At 43.3% G+C, this 24,975-nt stretch overlaps 1 protein-coding gene across 3 annotated transcripts in view; it reads left to right on the top strand.

Moving 5' to 3' along the window:
* Positions 1 to 761: 761 nt before the first annotated feature.
* The window catches only part of CNOT2 (CCR4-NOT transcription complex subunit 2), a 106,331-nt gene continuing 82,117 nt past the window's right edge, over positions 762 to 24,975 (top strand). The window contains exons 1-2 of one of the 3 annotated variants that reach the window (XM_075856948.1): positions 939 to 1,300; positions 7,732 to 7,921. The gene's annotated coding sequence lies outside the window, so the exon portion shown is untranslated. Of the gene's footprint in view, positions 782 to 938; positions 1,301 to 7,731; positions 7,922 to 24,975 lie in introns of those variants that run through there. The other 2 variants (XM_075856949.1, XM_075856947.1) reach the window with 2 other exon arrangements.

Genomic DNA, 24,975 nt, shown 5'->3' on the forward strand with positions numbered 1-24,975 from the left:
CCCGGGCCCTAATCCCCACCCATAAACACCCAGTTTAGCCCACAGTAGCATGCTCCTATAGTGCCTCCCACATATTATAATACCAAATAGCTGCCCCCACACAATATAATGTCCTCTATCTGCCACCATACACTATAATGCCCCCATAGCTGCACCCATACAGTATAAAGCCAACCTATGCCCCACACAGTATAATGCCCACCCAGATGCCCCCATATAGTATAATGCCCATACAGATGCCCTAATGCAGTATAATGCCCAAATTCCCCCATACAGCATAATGCCACCTTAGCTGCCCCTAGTTCCAGTGCCCTTGTAGATAGTGACACAGTGCCCATGTATAGCGCCAGTGTCCCCTGTAGATAATGCCCCTATATTGTGCCACAGTGTCCATGTGGATAGGGCCACACCCCCCTTGAAGATAGCGCCATTGGGACTCCCTCTAGGAGCGGAATCCCCAGTCAGAGCATGGGCCGGGGATTCCGCTCCTAGAGGGGAGCCCTGATGTCACTACTATGCCGCAAAAATGGAGGGTATGCATCATTGTCTGTGGTGGGAAACCCCATTTTATAATACAGGGTAGATAATCTTTTCAGCTATATCCACAGTCTTATTTCAGTTTAAAATACCTAATAATGTATGATAGCCGAAGACAAACTGGGAAGGAATTGTTGAATGCACAAACTACTACTACCTGAGGAAAAATGTATTCAGGATATGAGACGTGCAAACGAAAATTGAGTCCGCAGGCAGCACTAGTAATGAAATAATTGTGCTAAAGGTATGAAAACGTGCGAGTACGCCCAAATGCTCCGCTTGCACGGTTAATATACGATATATGCCGGTGTGAAGTAGGAAGGTTGTGGGAGAAACAGAGGACCGCTCCGTTTCATAGAGGTTAGCGCAGACATGTAGAGAGTAACTAAGATTTCTCTCCATAATATAGCGGAGCAATACGTGACTGTAGAGAGACACATCAGCGCAGCTTCCTCCTCTCCGGCCTGAGATGTGAATGAAGCCGCCAAAACGGCAGCTTCCTCCTCCTCCCTCCCCCCGCCGCGCACTCACAGGAAGGAGAGGATCCCTGAGCACCGGAGAGGAGGGCGCAGTTCCCGAACGAGAAGGCCGTTCCCCCTAGCTAGGCCCGGGCCGCTTCCTGGTTACCAGCTGCCGTTGTCAGGGAGGGAGGAGAAGGAGAGCGGGTCACGGCGGAGGGTCAAAGGGGAAAGGTTACCCACCCAGCATCCTCCGGGTTGGAAACACAGCCATCTTGGTTCTGCGAGACAAGAAAATTCATGCGGTGAGTGTTTTTATTTGTCTGAGCCGTCACTCGGAGTCTTCCTCCCTCCCTGGCCCGGCCTGGAGCTCTGTCAGGGAATCCGTGATGAAAAGCCGGAGGCTGGGGGCCGTGGAGACAGGGCCCCAGAGCGAGAGAGAGAGGCCCGGCGGCCGCCGCGGCTTTTGTCTGGATGTGGCCGGGGAGGGAGATAATGTTTGGAGGAGGAGGCAGTTGTACAGTACAGCGGTGCGGCGGGAAAGATGTGAAATTATGGGGCCTTCTGTAAGATGCCGGTAGAGCAGTACTAGAGCCCGCAGGCTGAGTCCAGGCCTAGATGATGGATACAGTGCTGGGGGCTGTCAGTGATGCACTGACAGAGGCTGATCCCTCAGAATTGGGGGATGTAGGTGGGCAGATAGGCCTCTCGTATTATGCGGGGGGCCTGAGCGTCCAGTATTTGAACGTGACACGTTACAGGTGCGGGGTCTGGAGCCTCAACTGTCACTTCCTGCTCTTGGATGTATGGGGAGGCTTTGTAGGCCGGCGAGGTCACAGAATATAGGGGGTCTGCTTGATCTTGATTATTTAGGTGCATATCATTCTTCACCTTGGACCCTTGTACAGTGTAAAGGCCAGAGCATCTTCTCTATACACCACATGACCATATGTGAGCCTTAAATATCCTATAACATAGAACCAGTGTGCACAGAAAGTGGAGGAGTTGCCAATAGCAACCACATCACCGCTTTTTTTCCCCACCCTGCGCTGATGACAGCTGGAATCTGATTGGCTGCTATCGACAACATCTCTAGGATTTGCCTGAATTGTTTTTCATAATTTTCAAACCTTGACTAGGGCAAATATAAAACATTTTCGTTGTTATGCCCTTAAGTTATGACTGTGACGTATTCTTATATTTGAGACAATGGCTCTCAGTTATAAAGAAATAAGCAGCTAAAAAGCAACCTTACTTCCCATAGAATGTGACTGTACTTCAACGTTTTGTCAGGATTTGTTTTCATACTGAATACGGTTTGCTTCTCCTGAAAACTTGCCTATTTGAACAAGTTTTCATTTCTAGACCTTGAGGGTGCGAAATTGCGCACATTTTTGTATTCGTTAATATGCTCCTAAATGATCCCTGTGCTTGATATGTGGGGGCTTGTGTAGCCAATGTTTCAGGGTTGCCCATATTAATCAGACTACTTTTGTGTTGTCAACTGAAGGGGGGGTTTCTGGTTGCTATGGGCAACAAGGCTACAACTTTCTTCTCTGCTACACATCTTATAACGTGCAGTAATGTATGGCCGGGAGTATAAGCTCAGTCGTGTGAATGAGCCCCTAGGGTAGGAACACATGGCGTATTCTGGGCAGATACACTGCGTCAAGCTGCGCAGCATATCCTGTCTGAACACCGCAGGGAATGCCGTCGGAAAACCCGCACCGCACTGGTGCATTTTTTATGGCGTAAATTATAGCACATACTTACTCGCTCACTTCCACTGACGTCCGCTCCGGCCTCCCTGGTTGACGTTGCAGGCCACGTGACCACTGTAGCGGTCACATGTGATGCAACGTCATCCAGGGAGTCCGGACTGGAGAAGCAGGGAACTCTGGGTAAGTATAACGTTGTGTTTTTTTTTTCCTTACTTGCGATCTTTGCTGTGGAATCACTGTCATTCCGCCACGACTATCGCAACGCCACTTTGTTGCGGGTTTAAGCACCCCGTTGAATTCAATGGGAAAACCAGCAACAGAAGAGCTGCGGTTTGGCAGCATCGATTGACATGGTGCGGTTGAGGAAACCGCATCAAAGGTCAATTTATGTGCGTTTTCCGCAGTGTGGGGATGAGATTTGTTGAAACTTCACCCTCACTGCTGCTACTGTAATACGCTGCGAATTTTACGCATTTCGATGCAGAAAATCTTCAGTGTTTACGCTGTGTTTTCGTACCCTTACTGTGGTTTTGAAGGAATGGGAAATAAGGGATGGAGTATACGACAAACATTAGATTTAAGTCATTGTGTTAGGGCAGAATAATGTGGTCTTCTCTGGTAAAGTTGGCAACACTGTTTCAGAAACCTGATGTACAATTTATGCCTCATGCACACGACCGTTGTGCCACCTGATAGTCTGCACGTACCCATGCACTCTAGCGGGAGAATCGCGTCCGTGAAAAATGGTCAGAATCTCCGATCCGAAGAAAGATAGAACATGTCCTATCTTTACTCGGATCACAGATGGAACTCGGACGGCACACAATGTTGTGTGTATTAGGCGTTAACAGCAACTTCATCTACTTATTGGAGTAGATAGTGGAAGTGGTGTAACAGAAAAAACTTCTTTATTTCCCATAGCAACCGAGCACAGCTTCCACATCAGCGTTTCATATCAGCGTTACCCTTCCATTGAGAGGTTCCGTCGGGTTAATCCCTCAGTCGTCTGCGCTATTGGTTCCCTCAAGAACAACGGAACCCTGTCACAACAGTGACAAACGGAAACCTTCAGCAAAGTTTTTGTCATCACTGAGATCAATTGTGTGATAAACGGAAGCTAAAATTTCAGTTTGCCTTTCCGTTGAGGGGTTAACCCGACGGAACCGTCTGACGGAACCCCTCAATGGAAGGGCAACGCTGATTAAAGCTGCAGTATAATTGGTTGATCTAGGCAACAAAGACATTGTTTCTATTTAGTTTTCATGAATCTACCCCAATGTGTTAACCAATATAAATATGTATTATAAAAATGTCCAAAATCCAACCAGAATCCGCATATAAATTAACCAGGAAATCTGCGTAAAATTGTGCCGCCTCTATACTTACCGTCCCTGGTGCTCCTATAGCAACGCGTACCTGGTCCCCCGGCTGGTCTCTTCACCCGGTCCCCAGTAATGACGTTTCTTCCTGTGTATGCTGCCGCAGTCTCGTGTCAACACAACACATCATCACTGGAGGCCAGATGTACAGAGTGCGGTAGTAGGGACCAGGGACGTGTCACTACCGAAGTCCCAGGAAAGTTGCAAATAGTATTTTCTTTTTTTTTTATTTAAGACTTTGAAAATAGTGTTGTATTCTTTTCTTTTTTTTTTTTTGTATACTTGTGGATCTGCAGGTTATCTGCAACACAAGGATTTGCTATCAGATTTTTGCTTTCCCTTTCAAGTCAATAGGGAAAATGTTCAACAAATCTGTGCTCTTTCTGCAGCAGACATTGACAATTTCTGCGGATTAATCGTTTCAGGACCGGGCTATTTTGAGCCTTCAGGACCAGACACCGTTTAGCCCTTTTTAGCACGCATTAGTTAAACGCCTATAACTTTTTTTATTTGTTGGGCAAGTGATGTGACTTTTGTGTTGTTTTTTCCGTAGACAATGCAGGTTTCTTCTTTTTTTTTTTTTTTTTTTTATCATTTTTTACACACTCTTTTTGCTATTATACAATTTTTAGGCTTAAAGTTTGAAAATAATAGTAAAAAAATAAGCTTTTTTAATCTTTAGCTATTTTGTTTCTGGTAATAACATACGGTAGTTTTACCCTAAAATAACTATAAATTTTAATATATTACACGTCTATATTAGGGTAATTTGGGTCAGGGCTAGCTTTACGACAATGATTGGCGGGGGGGGGGGGGGCGTTTTTTGGGGGTGGGTATTTTATGTGTATTATTATTAATATTTTTGCACTTTACTTTTATTTTTTTATTACTATGGTCTGTCCCTCAAAGGTCAGGAAAGACTTTTGGGGGACTTTGTTTTTCTTTTACACCATGTTTTTCTACTGTAACTGGGGCTGCACAGATGAACTACGTAACCCTATAAATATGCAGTAAAAGTTTTGTGCCCTACTATATTCTAAGACTAAGCGTATGCTCACTTGTGGCGTTTTTGAGGCATTTATTTGTAAAGTACTTTTCTGTAATTGTTACAAAAATTTAATGATGAAACATAAAGGAAGGTCAGCAAAGACACCACGCGTGAAATACCCTAATGGAAATGGATGTTACGATGGATTTTGTCACTTTTCGTCCAGCGTCATTTATTGAGGTTTCCCCAGTTGTTGCAAAATGTCGTTTTTGTCCCGTCCCCCCCCCCCTCATTGATGTATATAGGGTGAAAGATAAAACCAGATGTCATCTGTCACATTTAGTTTGAAATACAATGAGGGAGATGTTAAATTGGTGCAAAGAAAGTTACGTGGTTGCCCATGACAACCAATCTGATTCAACCTCTCGTCTTTCTTTTCAGAGGCCCTTTAGAAAATGAAAGCTGGGACCGGTTTGGTTTTATTTGCACCACTTTTGAAACATCTCCCCCGTGTTTTTTCTGTTATGTAATTATGCTTTTGTAGAAAGAGTCAAAGACTCTGTTCACATTATAATCCTGGCTTTACGCCACCTTTTTCTGGAGAACACCATTAGCATATAACTGATATGTAGAAGTGCATTCTTCACTGCTCTTACCCTAAATAGAAACCTGACAGAACAGAGAACAGCAGTAGTATGTAGAGGCCTCGTGCACACGACCGTGCGGACGCAATATATCCACTGTAGTTTACACGGATTGGTGCAGGGGCCCACAAATCTGGACTACAAAAACTCAGGACAAATTTTACAGTCCGCGTTTACGGATTCACTAATATTGGTGAATTGTGGATCCGTTAGTCTGGATGACACACTGACGCACAACAAGGTTTTTTTAACATTTGTTTTGTTACCTTGTACTCCGCTTCTGTAATGTGTAATAAGAATTAGGCGGGATTCACACGACAGGGTCCCGCCCGAGTATCGGCCGGTAAAATCGGCCATTTTGCCCGGCCGGTTTGCATAAAGTTTTGCATCCGTTCCGGGCCGGGCAGATCCGGACAGTGACATCAGCGGCAACTCCTGAAGGGGAATCCCCATGTGTTCGGGGATTCCGCTTCAGGAGTTTCCCCTGATGTCACTGCCCAGATATGGACAGAGACATCAAGCGCTCTGTCCAGGAGCGGAATCCCCGAAAACACGGGGATTCCGCTCCTTCAAGGAGCTAAAGTGTGGCTAGCACATAGCAGAGCGGGGAGATACCTCCCTGCTCTGCTATAGTGGCGTCGCTACAGTAGTAGCTGCAGCTGCTAGCGGCGCCATCGAAGGTGTCGCCGGGCCAGGGTGCTTTTAAAACAAGCAGGGGAAGGGAGCCAGCGCAGCGCTCCCTTCCACCTGCTGTACACCCCGGCCCTGCCACACCGTGTACAGCGATGCCATTCGTCAGAATGGCAGCAACTCCTCCTCCTCACATGCACTCTGCGCTGTGAGGAGGAGGAGATTGAGCGCAAGCGACGGATAACCCGGTCATCACTCGGGACACATTCCGGTGATGGCCGTGTATTACCCGGCCCCATAGACTTCTATTGGAGCCGGGCGGCCGGGTATCCGGCCGAAAATAGAGCATGTCCTATTTTTTGACGGGCGGTTTTCCCGGCCGTCAAAAAATCGGTCGTGTGAATAGCCCCATTAGGGGTCTATTATTTCTACTGCAGCCGGGTTACGGCCGTTTTATGAACGGCCGGCACCCGGCCGGGAAACCCTGTCGTGTGAATGAGGCCTTAATGCCGTCCAAATGCTACCAGCACCTGAATAGAACTAAATCAAAATATCTCCGCTTATGAATGTTTAGTGTTACATGAGTTGTTTGTATCTGTCGCGTGTGTAAATATTAGTGATGGTTCTGGTGCTCATGGAGGCATAAATCGGGCCACATTTAGCAAAACTGTCAAACGGATACAGACCCGCTCGCAAACAGCAGAGCGCTGTGGGACCGGCAACTGACACCTCCGGAAAACAGCTGTTAGGGTCTGTTCACACAACTTTTATTAGTGCAATTTTTGCACAACCACTCTGTTTTGATGCGATTTAGCAAAAACGGTGATATGACCACAAAATCTTAATGGGTGCGCCAGAGCAGTTCCTGGCTAGTAGGAGGAGCTCCAGAGTGGGGGAAGCCCCCTTTAAGACGCCTATATTTTTTTTGTAGGGCATTTAGAAAGTGGTTTAGTTGATGTGCACCTTAGAACAAGGGTAGACAAATTATTAGATGTTAGACGTCTGTTAGGCCACTGTAAGGGTATGTTCACACAAAGTTTTTTGCAGGCGGAAATTCTGCCTCAAAATTCAGTTTGGAAGTTTGAGGCAGATTTTCCTCTCCCTGCACAACGATTTTCGCTGCGTTTTTTGCCCACAGCCATTGAGCGCCACAGGCATAAAACGCTGCGAAATACACTTTCTCTGCCTCCCATTGATGCCCAGGCCTGCCTTAGAGACTTGGCAGAAGATGCTATTGAGACCCTGCACTAATCCTTATAATGAATGGTCTTTTCTCTTTCTAGCTCTGCGCCCCTATGACTGTTTTGCTTGGCTGCACTCTGAGGTGATGCCGCCAGGAGCCCTCATAACTCATCATCATACTTTTTTTTTTAGCTGTGTTTGCCTGGCTACTAAACAGATCCAACTGGCTATTGGAGTGAACTTTCTGTCTCCTAAAGTCTACAGTAACTTGTCCTCCCCTGCTTATAATAAGTGGTTGCAGTCTACATGTGCGACCACCTCTCCATTCATTCTCTGCCGGAATACAGCGGCCGCCTCACCAGCTGGGCCGTTCTTCACATAGGTGCGACTTCCAGACTTGGGAATACCTCTTTAACGCAAGTTTGACCTAATCATAATTGTTTGCTTTTTTTTACATGGCCCACTATGAACTGTTTCGAAGGCTGGATTCACACGAGCACATTTAGCCGTAATGGACGGAACGTATTCCGGCCGCAAGTCCCGGACCGAACACAGTGCAGGGAGCCGGGCTCCTAGCATCATAGTTATGTACGATGCTAGGAGTCCCGGCATCTCCGTGGAACTGTCCCGTACTGAAAACATGATTACAGTACGGGACAGTTGTCCTGCAGCGAGGCAGGGGCTCCTAGCATCGTACATAACTATGATGCTAGGAGCCCGGCTCCCTGCACTGTGTTCGGTCCGGGACTTGCGGCCAAAATACGTTCCGTCCATTAAGGACGTAACGTGCTCGTGTGAATCCAGCCTTATACTGATGCATGTGAACTGCTCATTATATTTCCCTCATGTACAATAATTTTTTACATTTCATTCACAGTAGTAATTGTAAGGTCCAAAACTTCTCTCCTACAACCTAAAATGCAAGCACAAATTGAGGGGTTCACAAAGCAGCGACATACACTCTTAGCTTTGTTTTTACATTTTGAGTTCCTAGATGGACTTCTCAATCCCCCATGTTTATGTCATTCTGTATGTCAGTAGGATCCCTGCCGCAAGTTATGTTGGGGTTACAAAAAGTAGAGGTAACATCCAATCTGTTTAGTTCTGGGACTTTCATGCTTAATCCATTGATGATGACCGGAACCGCTGACAAAATGATTGGATAACATGAAAAAAAAAAAAATAATCCTTTTAAATTCTAAAAAAAGACACCAATCTTTATGGTGTGTTTTAGGCCCTTTTCACATTATCTTTATGGTATCCATATGATGTATAAGTTGCAAAAGCTCCTGACGTATTTGTTAACCATCACCCATAGACTTAATATGCGATACTTTTAACGGATACCTCATGAAATCTCATGTCATTTATATGACATATCTTAAATGGATGCCATAATAGCCCATGTGTGACAGGTGCCACTGCTAGGTGTCAGTCACCCATAGAATATTATGGCACTCGTTTAACGTATAAGTGATGAAAAGCTCATAAACCTATTCGTTTAACGGATGCCTGTGATAGATGCCGCATACTTTTTTTGCCGAATGCCTCTGTATAGAGTGACGCAGTCTGCTGCGCTTTCCCATACGGCAAAAATGTGTATAATATGGGTTGATGTATGTGCCGAGAGCCTTCACGATGCATACTTGAAACGAGCAGGGGAAACGGTGTAAAGGCTCTTGGTCACATGCATGCTTTTACCGTGTGCCTAGTGCAGGCATTATATGGACTTACCGAGCACACACGTGGGATCTTTAGGAATCTAACAATCTCATGTCTAGAGAGAGAGCCCAATATCACCCATCGTGAGAAACGCTGTTCTTACCGGTTGTCTTTTAACATGCCTAGATTAGGGCCTGTTCACATCAGCGTTCGGGTTCCGTTCAACCTTTCCGTTATAAGAACTGATGAACGGAAAGCCGAACGGAAACTATCGCTTCTGTTTGCATTACCATTGATTTCAATGATAATGCTTCTGTTTCAGTGTGCTTTTTTTTTGTTTTGTTCCTGTTCCATAAAGTTTTTTTCACTTCTGCATCGGGGTACCGTTTGTGGGCTCTGTCAGACCTTTCCGTCAGGGGAACCCACAAACGGAAACCATAGCTTTCCGTTTGGATTACCCTTGATTTCAATGGTAACGCTTCCGTTGCTGATGGCTTCTGTTTGTCTCAGTTTCGCAAGGTTTCAGTTTTTTTCTGGAATCAATAGCGCAGTCAATTCCGCTATTGATGGGTTCCCCTGACGGAAAGGTTGAACAGAATCTGAACGCTGATGTGAACAGGCATACTACTTTTGCGTAATTTTCCGTTGAACATGTAATATTTGAGTATGTGTTTGTTATTGTGAGGGGCCTGTGTGACAGTGATGGGAGTGGAGGAATAAACATGTTAGTCAGCTCGCATAATGATGAATCGCCCCCTCGCTAAAGCTGTAGTGGAACTAAAACGTGATTTTCAGTGTAAAATATCATGCATCATCTATCACAGCACAGGAGAGTTTTCTCATTTAACCATTTATCCTCTCAGTTCTGACATGTACGTTTCCTTAATTACTTGTATGCCCCATGAAATAACAATACTGGGACATCTTTTCTAGTAACATTGCATTGTCGTTCCTCTGTTATTCTTCCTGGATATGTTTTGAGTTTGGACAAATTGATGTTATCATTCCCCTTGTCTATGGAGCCTGTCCTTAAATGCCCTTAAACGGTCTCCAGTTAGTGCTGGGGGAGAAAGGAAACTTTCCCAAAGAAAATTTTGGGGAAAGTCCGTCCCCCCCCTTTTTGATGGGATCTGTTCACAGACGGGAAGTTGAGAGGACAGAACTCCCATGCACAAATGTACATGCAGCCTTGTACTTTAGAATAGATCATTGATTCCTCCACATAATTCCCCGGTATAATGTAATTATTTCAAATTGCTTCCTCCAGTAGTGGGAGTTTACTGCGAATAAGATTCAGGTCTGTGTGGATTTTCACATTTCCTAATAGTCTTAAAAATCTATCACAATTACAGGCTATTTTACAGCAATGACGTGACCACATCATCACAACATGCTTTATTCTGCTGACAGATTCACAGGGTAAAGGCTACCTTCACATGTAGCAAGTTTTCGATCCGGATTTGCGTGATGAAAATCTGCAGCATTATACAGTAGCAGCAAAGTGGATGAGATTTGAACAGATCTCATCCACACGCTGACAAAAAAATTGAGTGCAGAAATTGGCCTGCGGCGCAGATCTTTAAATCCGCAGCATGTCCGTTCCTGTTGTGGATTTGTAGCTTCATTTTCCCGTTGAATTCAATGGGAAAGTCAAAATCCGCGACAAAGCCCAAGTCTAGATAGAAGCAGAGCATCATTTTATTTTATTAAACTTCTTTTACTGTGACAACTCTTTCCTGGTCCCCTGCTGGTCTTTGTACATCTGCGGCATTGCTGGAGGCTGGGTGTAGAGTCCAGAGGGGGATCAGGGAAGTGTGGCCATGGGAATGTCCGTGAATGTAAATATAGTGGGGCAGATTTGCTAATGCTTCCGGGCTAAGAAAGTGTCAAAAAATGCACCAAATTTTGGTGCAAATTTGCAGTTTGGCGCAGTTTTAATGTTTGCACCTCTAGTGGCTTTAAGTGTTCCAAAAAAGAGGCGCGGCTTAACAAGAAAGGGCTCCGGAAATGGGGCGTGGCTTAAAATAGGCTGAATCAAACATTTTATAAGGAGGAGAAAAGTGTCTAATAGGTCATGCAGGATGCACCAAAATTACCATACAGCGAGCACCACTGATAAATTTGGCGCATTTTGTGCCTGTCTGGCCTCTGGTCTAAGTTTATGCTGTCTAACTATTAGGCTGCGTTCACATGGGGCGGATACACTGCGTAATAGCACGCAGCGTATCCGCCCTGTGCGCCACAGGGAATTCAAGCCAAAAATGCGCACCAAATTGTGATGCAGTTTTTCGCCTGGAATGTCCACTGCAAAAAACTCCAGGCCTGCTAAGTGCTGATGTCTCATCTCAGGAGACCGCTGCAGCCTGTGATTGGCTGCAGCGGCGGTCACATGGGATAAAGCATCATCCCAGGAGACTAGCCCTCTGATGTCATCCAGGCCGACCTCCTGGGATGACGTTTCATCGATGTGACCACCGCTACCGCCTGTGATTGGCTGCAGCGGTGGTCACATGGGGTGAAGCGTCACCTAGCAGTCTATTTCATCCTCCTGGGATAAGTATTATACATTTTTTGTTTTCGGAGCTGCGTTTTTTGCGGCGGGAACCTGCCGGAAGACACAGAGTAACTGCTGTTTGATGCAGGATTTACATCCACATTGAATTCAATGGGGAGATCCCGCAACATATAAGCAGCGTTTACGTCAATACAGTTGACATGCCGCGGAAAATACCTCTGCACCGCAGGTCAATTTCTGAGCGGTTTTCCCTCTTATTATTTATGCAGCGTGTGGATGAGATTTGTTTTATCCCATCCACTTTGCTGCTACTGTATTTGCTGCGGATTTTCCGCAACAAGTTCCGTTGTGGGAAATTCACAGTATTTACGCAACGTGTGAACTGGCCCTTAGACAGCATTAGTAAATATGGGCCAATGTGTTTATTGTTTTTTTGGACCCAAATATTGTCTGCACCAAATTCTGCATACTTTGGTGCAGATATCCCCACAACCTTTTCAAGATTTGCTGTAGGAAATTTTCCTCAACACATTTGGTACGTGTGGACTTGGCTCCTTAGGATATGTTCACGCAGACTGGATGCGCTGCGTACAAGCAAACCGCGTCTCCACCATGGTCGCCGCAGGAAATTCTGGCTGAAAAAATGCACCACAGTTTGGTGCATTTTATTTGGACGCAATGTCCACTGAGGAAAACTGCATGTAAAAAAAAAATAATAAAAGTTTCATACTTAACCCGTAGCCATGGCGACACGACCTTCAACATCTATTTGTTGCAGGTTTTACCTCCCATTGAATTCAATAGGGGAAATCCTGCACCAAAAAAGCAGCAATTACGAAAATACAATTGACCTGCTGCGGATTTAAAAAAAACACGCACGTAAATTTCTGAGCGTTTTTTCCCCACTTATCATTTACGAAGCGTGTGGATAATATTTGTTCAAATCACATCCACTCTGCTGCTACTGTATTGTGCTGGGGATTTTCCGCAACGAAATCCGTTGTGGAAAATCCGCAGTATTTACGCTACGTGTGAACCCGGCCTTCGATTACTTTCTTTTCTTCTTTACTCTTTGTAAATTGGAACCTAGTTGAGAGATGTATTCTTAAATGGGAAATATCCTTTTATTTAGCCCCCCTTCTCATCTCTTTGGAGCAGATCGTTCGTTACCCATTGTATTTACTGTACTTTCTGACCCTTATTTTACTGGTGCAAACATTGGGTTTAATTATTGATTGTCAATATATTTTGTGAAAAGAACAATTCTTATGTACCTGCAATTTATGTGCTTCATTATTTTACTCTTCTGAGATTAAAATGAGTGTATTAATAATGGATATGAATCTTACAGTAATTATAATTTATATTCGATCTACTTGCCTGCTATATGTGCTTGGTTTCTTAATTGTGTCAATAGCAAATGCGCTGGTAGTCCAAATACATATTCTGTTGAATAGCTTTAAGTCATGATAAAGGAATGTTCCCATTTCAGACATTTATGGCATATCCCGTTCCATACTTCCCCCTACCCGACTTTGGCGTATGGATAGGTCAAATGTCGGGAAGGGGTTAAGGTGTCACGGTTGCCATTGACCATGGCATCTAGATGATTTTACAGAGGGAGGGTGCTCCCTAAGGAAGGGCCTAATTGCCTACCTGTCCGAAACCCTGACAGACATAATGCACCTCAATACAGACACATTCCAGTGTATGATGGACACAATCAAAGGATTGCATGTTCAAGACCCATAGCGGGACTAATTAATTTTTTCAAAAATCGACAAACTTTTTTTTTTCTCCTAATAGTTATCTAAGCAACCATAACGACCTGTGTTATCAAATTATCACATTATTTATCCTGCTCACTGTAAAATAAAAATGTCCCTTCACACCTCCACCCTTTTTTATTTTCACCTCACCGGTCAAAGGAATAAAAATTAATCAAGTCCTATGTACCCCAAAATGGTGCCAATATAAAATACAACTAGGGGCCGTTCACACCTCCGTCGCGGATCCAGGCAAAAATACCGGAAACAATAACGCAGCATGCTGTGCTATTTCTGATACAACCATGGACAACCCGACGGAACTCATTGACTTTAATGGGTTTCTGCCGGCCCCTATTTATAGTTTTCATTGGTACCATATTGGGCTACATACAGGTCCTTCTCAATAAATTCGAATATCATCAAAAAGTTAATTTTTCAGTAATTCAAAAAGTGAGACCTATATTATATAGATTCATTACACACAGAGTGATCTATGTCTAGCTTTTATTTTTATTTTAATGTTGATGATTATGGCTAACAGTTAATGGAAACCCAAAATTTTGTGTCAGAAAATTAGATTATTATATAAGCCCAATTTCAAAAACAATTTTTAATACCGAAATGTTGGCCTACTAAAAAGTATGTACAGTATATGCACTCAATACTTGGACGGGCTCCTTTTGCATGAATTACTGCATGAATGCGGCGTGGCATGGAGGCGATCAGCCTGTGGCACTGCTGAGGTGTTATGGAGGCCCAGGTTGCTTTGATAGAGGCCTTCATCTCGCCTGCATTGTTGGGTCTGGTGTCTCATCTTCCTCTTGACAATACCCTATAGATTCTCTATGGGGTTTAGGTCAGGCGAGATTGCTGGCCAATCCAGCACAGTGATACTGTGATTATTGTACCAGGCATTGGTACTTTTGGCAGTGTGGGCAGGTGCCAAGTCCTGCTGGAAAATGAAATCTGCATTTCCATAAAGCTTGTCAGCAGAGGGAAGCATGAAGTGCTCTAAAATGTCCTGCTAGACGGCTGCATTGATTCTGGACTTGATATAACACAGTGGACCAACACCAGCAGATGACATGGCTCCCCAAACCATTACTGACTGTGGAAACTTCACACTGGATCGCAAGCAACTTGGATTGACGCCTCTCCACTCTTTATCCAGACTCTGATACCTTGATTTCCAAATGAAATTTCTCCTTAGCCCACTTAAGAGACTTCTGATGTTGTCTCTGGGTCATGAGTTGCTCGACACAAGGAATGCGGCAGTTGTAGCCCATGTCCTGGATGGGTCTGTGTGTGGTGGCTCTTTAAGCACTGACTCCAGCCGCAGTCAATCCTTTCAAGGCTGCGGTTATCCCTGTTGCTTGTGCACCTTTTTCTACCACGCTTTTTTTTTCCTTCCGCTCAACTTTCCATTAATATGCTTGGATACAGCACTCTGTGAACAGCCAGTTTCTTTAGGGTGTCAATGATGGTCTTCTGGACAACGGTCAAATCAGCAGTCTTCCCCATGATTGTGTAGCCTACTGAACCAGACTGTTGGACCATTTAAAGGCTTAGGAAACCTTTGCCGATGTTTTGTGCTGATTAGCTGATTGGAGTGTGATACCATGAGTCTACAATCTTCAACTTTTACCCAATATTCTAATTTTCGGAGACTATATTTTGGGTTTTCATTAACTGTTAGCCATAATCATCAACATTAAAAGAAAATAATGCTAGAAATAGATCACTCTGTGTGTAATGAATCTATATCATATGAGTATCACTTTTTGAATTGAAATACTGAAGGAAATTTAACTTTTTTATGATATTCTAATTCATTGCGGAGGACCTGTAGAAATTATTGATTTGTATTCCTTTAATCCAAGAGGCGATTAAAAAAGGAGGTGGTGTGGAGGAACGTTTTTATTTTACAGCGATCACCGCGCGGTGGTGTCTCTGGTGCAACGGTACCGGGGCTTCCGGTTACTCCCTTGATCTGCTCCTCCGATGGAGCTAAACAATGGAATGGCAAGTGCTGTGAACCGGCTCTTATCCTAAAGAACAAAACCGTTTATTGTGCAAACATAGAAAAAAAAAATCTATGTCAATTTGGTGTAACGACCCGCAACACATTATTTATACCGCACAGTGAATGCTATAAAAAAAACAATGACGCGGAAAAACTAGAGCAGAAATTATTTTTTGCATCCCCCACCCTAAAGGTAAAAAGTTACTCCGTACGTCCTATGCAATGAAGAACGTCCCCCCCCCCGCTCCCCCCCCCCAAAAAAAAATAAAATACAAAATGTGCTGTGTCCTAAAGGGGTATTCCCATCTCAGACATTCATGGCATACCTGTAGGATATTCCATGAATATCTGACAAATGTGGGTTCCAATTTTGGGAACTGCACTTAACTTGAGAATTTGGGGTTTGCCGACCACCACTGCACTCATTCCGTGCTTGAATGTGGCAACCGGCGGGCGTCTCAGGCAGGTATGGGGGTGAGGGAACCCCCCATTCTCTAGTTAGGTGTGGGTCCCAGAGCATGGACCCGCATCTATCTGACATTCTTGGCACATTCTATGAATACGCCACGAATTTCTGAGATGGTAATACACTTTAATAGCAAAACTAGGATGGATGGACACACACACACACACACACACACACACACACACGGTAATTTAAACTGCACTAAAAAAAACGCTAGCGTTTCTCAAATGTAACATACGCTTTTAGTGGCGGGGTTTTTTTTTTTTTCATTTAGTGTCATTTTGTACATGCGGCTTTTTTTTTTTTTTTAGTCCTATAGAGAAGCCTTTGGGAAATACACCTGAAATCCAGATCATGCTGCCTTTTGAATAAAACGCCACTGATCACAAAATTGTTCAAAACGCAGTTGTATATAGTGCATTTGGTATTTTACTATAAACTACAATGTAGCATATGGCCGCACAAATAATACGACATTAAAAATGCCAAGAAAAACACACACCGCACAATGCTCTGTGTGAATCCAGCTTAAGGCCTTATTCACACGAGTATATTTCACGTCCGTGTTACGCACGTTAAAACAACGGATGTCACACGGACCTATGCAATTCAATGGGGCCATTCAGACATTTTTTAACATTTTTGTAAGAGTAAGGCTATGTTCACATCTGCGTCGGGCCGTTCTGCTCCGTGAGAGAAGCAGAACAAGGGAATACCGAAAGCAATGGTTCTGTTGCACCACGGACACCACCGGCAGGCGACGAAACCCATTGACTTTAAGAAGTTCCGTCGGGGTGTTCGTGGCTTTACCGGAAGCAATACCGCTACATGCTGTGTTACTGTTTCCGGTGATCTCTGACGGATCTGTGAAAGAGGACTCAAACGGAGCCTCCAATGAAAATGTGAACAGGCCCTAAATGTTTGGTGTTTTTTTTTTTTTTTTTTTTTTTTCTTTATGTATCTTTTATTTATTTTTTTTCTGTGGTGACTGACAGGCTGCTGCTTATATATGTACACACAGCAGCCTATCAATCACTGGATATCTAGTGTATTCTTTCAGTGCTCCTATTAGCCAAACGACACCACATTTTTCTGTGCTGTATGGAATAATAGACCATAACCTGTAGCTGTAATAAGCTTACATTGCGTTTTGGGTTTTGATTTTACAGCATTCACCGTGTGATAAAAATTACATGTTCACTTTATTGTGCAGATAAATACGATTACGGCGATAGCAAATTTACATTATTTTTGAAGGTTTTACTAATTTTTGGAATGTTCACACCGGGCGGATATGCTCTGTAAAATCAGTGTATCTGCCCTGGTCCAGCAGGGAATTCCGCCAGAAAAACCGCACAAAATTGTAGTTTAGTTTTTTAGTTAAAGGGAATGTGTCGCTAGAAAAATTTTTCTTTTTCTTTTTGTTAAACTGTTAGTATATAAATGATGACACATTGTTCTGATTTTTTTTTTGATTTTTTTTCACAAGTCAGGAAATATTATAAATTAGATTCTAATTTATAACATTTCCATGTGCTGGTCACTAGAGGGGGCAATTCCCAAAATTGCTGCATTGGCATGTGGTAAAGTCATTGCTTTATGCTGCAAAATTGGAGAAGACACACTCGCTCTAGTGTCCTCAAATAATCCCCCCTCCTTTATCCTGGCTAGTGCCAGGAGAAAGGAGGGGGTTGAATGTTCAAAACTCCTACACTGTGTGCTGCCATTTTTTGAGCGAATGCACAGTGTAGGAGGATTAGATACAGTGGTAATCCGATAGTATAACACTAACATACACACGTCACATACACAAACATAACTTACATGCTCCTGCCGCTGCCCCAGCTCCTAGTACTTGCTTCTGAACATATGGATGAAAGCCGCGACCGGAATTAGTCATCTTACTGTCCGGCCGCGGCTTCCGGTCCACATGAAAATCCCTCCTGGGATGACCTTTGATTCCATGTGACCGCTGCAGCCTGTTATTTGGTGCAGTGGTCACATGCGATGAAACATCATTCCAGGAGGCTGGCCTGGACGAAGAAGCACAGAATTCTGGGTTAGTATAAGATTTTTTTCTAAGTTGCGATTTTTACGGCCGAATCACAGCTTTTCCTTCCAAAAAATCCCAACATCTGCTAATTTGTTGCAGGTTTACCCTCACTATTGCATTCAATGGGGAAAACCCACAACAAAGAAGCAGTGATTACACAAATACATTCGACATACGGATTACAAAATCGCACTGTAAGCCAATTTCTGAGCGGTTTTTCCACTTATCATTTATGCAGCGTGTGGCTCAGATTTGTTCAAATCTCATCCACTCTGATGCTACTGTATTATGCTGCGGATTTTCCGTAACTAAATCCGTTGCGGAAAATCTGCAGTATTTACGCTACATGTGAACCCGGCCTTAGTTGTATTTCCCTCGGCCTTCGGGTACATCATTTGACCAACAAAGATTAGTTCTGGCTAAAGCGCTGCGTCCAGGTGTTTGTTGAAGTCTCTAATAATATATAAAAATATCTACATACGCAGGGGCAAATTTGTAAAGATGGGCATTTCATATGCCAGTCTCGCTAGGAAGCCTGCATAAGCAAGATACGACTAATTTATTAAGGGGCGCTGTTGCATCTTCTGCTATCTTGTGCGCCAGAAAAATATATCTACGCCAGTTTCTGGTGTACATTATAGTAAATTTCTCATGCCGGGGGCGCCCATGCACTAAGTGGTGGTGGCTGCGTTAGATAGCAACGGTCGCAAATATGGCCATTGTTTGACTTTTTAACTCCATAATACTGGCGTACAGCCATTCCCCCCCCCCCTCCCTCCCCATAGTGTTTTGCTTTGTGGTGGTTTAGGGATTGGTGACATTTTTATCAAAACACATCAAGCTTTAAATACTGCTTTATTTCACCATAGGCGTCTCAATAGAACTTCTACAAGCCTGGGTAAATGCTTATACTCAATGACACACATGAATAAAATGTTTGGTGGAGATCTCCTCATTAATATGTTGTCTATACGTGATGGAATTACCAATTTATCGGCTGAGCTCCTTGTACGTTGCTTAACGCTTCAGCATTGTATAAATATCATGAAAGTTACATAACCACTGTAACCTAATCTGGGATTCCTTGTAGCAATAATTAGTAGGATTTCTATTAGATCTGCAAAGTTGAAACTCAGCATTTTTATTGAGCTTTTGTGAATGTAATTCCGGTGGTAGTCATCATCCACAGTATGCTTGAATTGCTGGTCTATATGTATAACAGACTTGTGTGCACGCCTAGATTTTTCTTTGTAGTGTTTGGCAGTGGCAGCTCAAGACATCCTTGAATAATACTATATGGCTGTATGACAGAACTCATGGATGTTTTTGCTTAAAGTGTAGCTAAACGATCGACAAACTTCTGACCTGTCCTAATGACCTGTCAGAAGTTTGGATTGGTGGGGGTCCGAGCAAGGAGACCTCCACTAATATCTAGAACGAAGGAGCTGAAGTGCTCGTGTGAGCGCTCAGCCGCTTCGGGTCTGTTTGGCTTTTTCCAGAAAGCCGATGTATCGGAGTACGGGCTCATAGACTTTCTATTGAGTCCGTACAGAGATGCATTTATTTCCGGAAAAAGCCGAACAGACCCGAAGCGGCTGAGCGCTTACACGAGCACTTCATCTGCTTCGATCTAGCGATTGGTGGTGGTTTCAGTGCTCGGACCCCCACCAATCCATACTTCCGACATGTCAGAAGTTTGTCAAACGTTTAGCTACACTTGAAAGAAAAATCTTCAGTTTGGAATGCCCTGGACTCGTGTGAGCGCTCAGCCGCTTCGTGTCTGTTCGACTTTTTCCGGAAATACATGTATCGGTGTACGGACTCAATAGAAAGTCTATGAGCCCGTACTCCGATACATCGGCTTTCTGGAAAAAGCCGAACAGAAACTAAGCAGCGGAGCAGACACACGAGCACTTCAGCTGCTTCGTTCTAGCGATTGGTGGGGGTCTCGGTGCTCGGACCCCCACCAAGCCAAACTTCTGTCATGTCACTAGGACAGGTCAGAAGTTTGTCGAACGTTTAGCTACACTTTAAATAAAAGGCATCTTTCATATTATTTTTTTTTTATTTTTTTTTTTTCAATTAGATTTTTCTTTCCACGTTCACCACCGCATAGGATACATTTATACATTTACATTCCTGGGCCATGCTATGTTTATGATAACTGGTCTTTGTTAGGTTGCAGCTTTTTGGGCATCCATGTAGAGCATTTGCTGGAGTCTCCTCTGCGGCCGTGTGAAGAACTCTATTCACCTGCAATAATGATTATTGTGCAGGAGACTGTTTTCATTTTGATGTTTTATTTTAAAGGCTATGTACACCTTTTTTAAAGTGATTTTTATTTTATTTTTTAATCCGTGTTATCTGATTTTAAATAACAATGAATTTGACTTTTATTAAACAAATGTTTACCACCTATGTATCCTGTAAACATAGCTGTATCGTTCCGTCACTTAGATGTGATCGTTCTTAGCTAGATACTGTGTGTTAGAGACACGCAGGACCAGATTTCACTGGAGCCGTCAGTGCAGCTGACCTGATGGAATGATACAGCTTCTATGTACACAGGATACATAGACACTGTATCTCTATAAGAATTTTTTTTTATAAAAATCTTTTTAAAAGTTGTTTAAAATCAGATTAAAACTTTGATTTATTAAAAAAATTGTTTTAATTCAAAGGTGTACATAAAGTGAAGCTCTTCCTGGAGCCACTATTACATTTACAATCTAATATACTGTTAGAATTGAAATCACTCAAAGTAAAGGCATATTTTGTGTTTCCTTTAAGGCGTCGCTTACAAACGACAGCCGTTTATGCAGGGGCGGACATACTTTATGTGCAACCTGTGCAGCTACACAGGGGCCCACTGCTACCCTAAAAACACCTACTGGTGGCTTGTTAGAGAGACCTAAGGGGAGTTCGCTTTGATGTGCTATTGGAGTCCAAGAAGCCCATGTGCTGCTCTTGCACAGTGAGCGTCTGCTGTCTGTCCACCACTGCATTTACACCGGCCTGTGATCACATGTGACCCACATTATTCATGGACATACACACATCACTTGGATAGACTTCAGCACTGGGGCAAGCCTGTGGTTGATGTGGCCACATGATTATATCACAAACTGCAAAATAATGACTCCATATGACCAAGCTTCCCCGGCAGCTATTTAGCTTCTATTTAGAACAGGATTTCTTCATCTTTGATTCGTTGCTTTATTGAAAGAGACATTTATAACGCCATCACAATTCATCTTCTGTTATTAGCCCCACTTTTTATAAACCTGGACAATTCCTATAAGATGTACACCGATCCTAAATAAGTTATATTTAAAATATTTCACTAAACGTTATGGTCTAGACATTTGCTTTAATGGAAGTCCATAAACTGTTGGCATAGAGTCTTTGATCACATATAAGAAAGCTGCTGTCAGCCAGCCAGCCAAGATTGTTATTTGAACTCTCTGGATTTCCTCTGTCTTACTCAACATTTAAAGGGGTTGTCCGAGATAAAATGATTGTGTTAATGCTTGTAATTTATAAATGTAAATACATTTGTAATATACTTACATTTTCCAAAGTGGCCCCGTTTCCAGATCCTGCCATGGGGAACTTGACGGGTGACGTCACTCTCTGCACTGGCTCTGGCCGCTGTGTTGATCTTCAATTCTTTTCCTAGTATACGACACGTCACTTGTGCCGTGTATGGGCTGTTCTGTTGTAACGCGTATGCGCGGCCCCTGCTGTTCTCTCGAGAACAGCAGGGATCGCGCATGTGCGTTACGGGCTGTGCAACAGAACAGCCCATACACGGCACATCACAAGTGACGTGTCGTATACGCGGCAAAGAATTGAAGATCAACACAGCGGCCAGAGAGTGACGTCAACCGTCAAGTACCCAACGGCAGGATCTGGAAACGGGGCCACTTTGGAAAATGTAAGTATATTACAAATGTATTTACTGTTATAAATTACAAGCATTAACACAATCATTTAATCTCGGACAACCCCTTTAGGGGCAATTCTTTGTGTGTCGGATGTGTAATAAGGAAGAAATGTCCTTGACATCTGGTATTTCTAAACTTCTTTCTCTTAAAGCACTGTGGATTCGTCCACATAGTCTACTCTTAGCCAATCCGACTAAGAGGGGCTCCTTTTTGTATAATGTATTTTGCACTCGGCCTTTAGTGGCGGCCTGAACGTGAGTGTAAATGCAGTTTATAGCAAAACATTTAAAAAACATGGAACTTCTAATAACATTAGACTGCTGACTATCCAAGTGTTTAATTGCTCTTTATCTTAAAGAAGCACTCCGTAAAAATGTATGTATTTTTTTTTTTGTGTGGGCATATAATGCTAATTCACCAGCAGTATTCCAGCAATGTCCGTTGCTTCTGTGTGTTTTGAACCCTTTCATTATGGGAAGCTGTGTCATGTGATTTCCGTCTGACCACCAGAATAGACCATGCTCTCATGTGTAGACAGGAGGTCACTCTCCCCTGTGTAGATGACTTCCTGTGAACTACAAGAATACATAATCGCTAATCAAATCCCTACTGGCAGCTCTGAGACCCCTCCTGTCCCCACCCAGCTCCACTCTCCTTGTTCTTCTGTATGTTCCCTATCTAAGGGAGCAGGAATGCAGTGATATAATAGGTGAGTCCGTACAATGATTGGCTGCAGAGTTATTAAACCCCCTTGATTCACATGGGCTGTTTACTATGTGTAAGATCTGTGTGCAGAATCTTCAGTGTATTTCTATGAGATGCTGATCTTGTAAGGTTTGACATGTCACTAGTTGGAGGCAGAGGAAATAAGCTGAAGCTTCATCATTTAGGAATACACCAAGACTGCAGTGTTAGGGCTCGTCCACACGTAAAGGGAATGACGCGTTTTTTCTGGCCGGAATTTAGGATGGAAAAATTACACGCTGCGTAAAATTTCCAAGCCGAAATTGACCTGCGGTGCGTATTTTTCGGACCGCAGCGTGTCGCTTCCTGCTACGGAAAGTGTGCAGAATTGCTGCGTTTTTCATAGGAGAGGTCTACATCTCCTAACATTGGGAAAAATGCAGCAATTTTCGCACTATTTTCTGCCGCAAAAACAGCAAGAAATGATGCATTTTTGCCGCAGCGGAAAGCCTTTGACTTTCAACAGAATTCCGTTGTGTGTGGACAAGCCCTATGGTGACCGAAGTTCTATGCCACTGATCTATCGCTTGCTGCACTTCGGACGCAGAGCAAGTGCGGTGTGATGAGACTCCGACACCTCTGCACAACCAGAAGCATCATGGGAAATGACTGCGTTAGGGGAACCATATCCGAGGGGAAGAAAGAACCAAGGTGATAGACATCCACTAAATGGCACATTACCTAGAGCCTCTGCATTATTCTTTTAATAATCGCCCATGCTGCACTATATAGGCAAACAAAATACATTTCTAGAGTGCTTCTTTAATTTCTGCCCTGTATTTTACACCTTTTAAAACTAGTAAAGCAAATGTGTTGTTTTTAATGGTTCGAGAGTTTCACATTGAAAAAGCTTAGGCCTCATGCACACGACTGTAGCAATGTGCACGGCCGTGATTTTCGGGTCGGCCGCCCGCGGAGTGTCACCCGCGAGACGCCCGCAAATCGCCGTGCACATGGCCGCGTCCATTATTTCCTATGAGCCTGGACCGCCTCAATATGGGTCATGACGCTTCTTTTTACCGCGACACGTTTTTTTTACTCGCGGTAAAAAAACTCGTCCAACGCCCATTGAAATCAATGGGAGGCATTTTCGGGCGGTTTTTGAGGAGTTTTGCGGCGTGGTTTCCGCGTCAAAAAACTAGTAAAAAAAAACTCTGTGTGAACAGGGCCTTAGACCTAAGATAGTAGGGCTCAGCAAAATAAAACAAATTGATATGTCAAGCAACAAAAAGGAGTTACTGAATGATATTGAGCGTAAGACGTTTTATCCTTTGGAATTGTCTAACTCTTCATAAAGTTTAGGGCCTTGTTCACACTGCGCTAAAAAAATCACAACTTGTTAATGTGTCAAAAACACTAGCGCTTTTTAAAATACAGCCATTTTCACGCACTTTTGTTGCTTTTTTTTATGCTTAATTAGGACACCCAATCACTATGGGAATTAGGCGTGTTTTACGCGCCAAGGAATTGACCCGACGCTTTTATTTTTTAAACGCGCGTGCAAAAAAGCGCGCCTTATGGACTTCCAATTTGCTTTCCAATTGATGTCAATGGGAAGCTTAAATCATGCGTTCTTGACACGTTTTTCGGTGTGTAAAACGCGCCAAAGAGCACGTCTGATACACTGTGTGAACGGGGCCTAAAGCGGTTGTCTCCTAGACGTCACTTTCCATGTCTAGACCACCAGAGCATAGCGCTACAATGAGCTTTTCTTTCCTGTTTTTCTTTCGTTTTTTTATTAATATAATCACGGTTGTACCATTTTGGTTTGCCAGCATCTACAAACGAATGCCATGCATGAATTTTGATAAATCAACGTGAGCAGTGCATGGACTTGGTTCATTCTAATGTAACCCTTCTCCTTTGTTAAACAACATCAGCATTTGTTGTCAGTTGATGACAAGCAGCTCTTGCTTAACCCCATAAGAGGTTTTTTTAATGGCCGAATTTTTTTGGGGAAATTTGGAAAAACTGCGATTTCCTCCATGGTTTTTGGGTTTCGTCTTTACGGCTTTCACTTTGCCGTAAAAACATCCACTTTATTCTGCTGGTCGATGTGATTACGACGATACGAAATTTTATATATATATTTTTATTTTTTTTTCTTTCTATCTTTTACTACTTCTACAAAAAAAAAATGTTTTTGTTTATTGTAATAGTTCAGACTTTTACAGACGCGGTGATACCAATTAGAGGGAAAATGTTTTTTTTTTTTACCTTTTTTTAATATTTTTTTTTTTTTTAACTACTGAAAATT

The sequence above is a fragment of the Rhinoderma darwinii genome, chromosome 3 (genome assembly GCF_050947455.1).
Source record: "Rhinoderma darwinii isolate aRhiDar2 chromosome 3, aRhiDar2.hap1, whole genome shotgun sequence".
Lineage (NCBI taxonomy): Eukaryota > Metazoa > Chordata > Amphibia > Anura > Rhinodermatidae > Rhinoderma > Rhinoderma darwinii.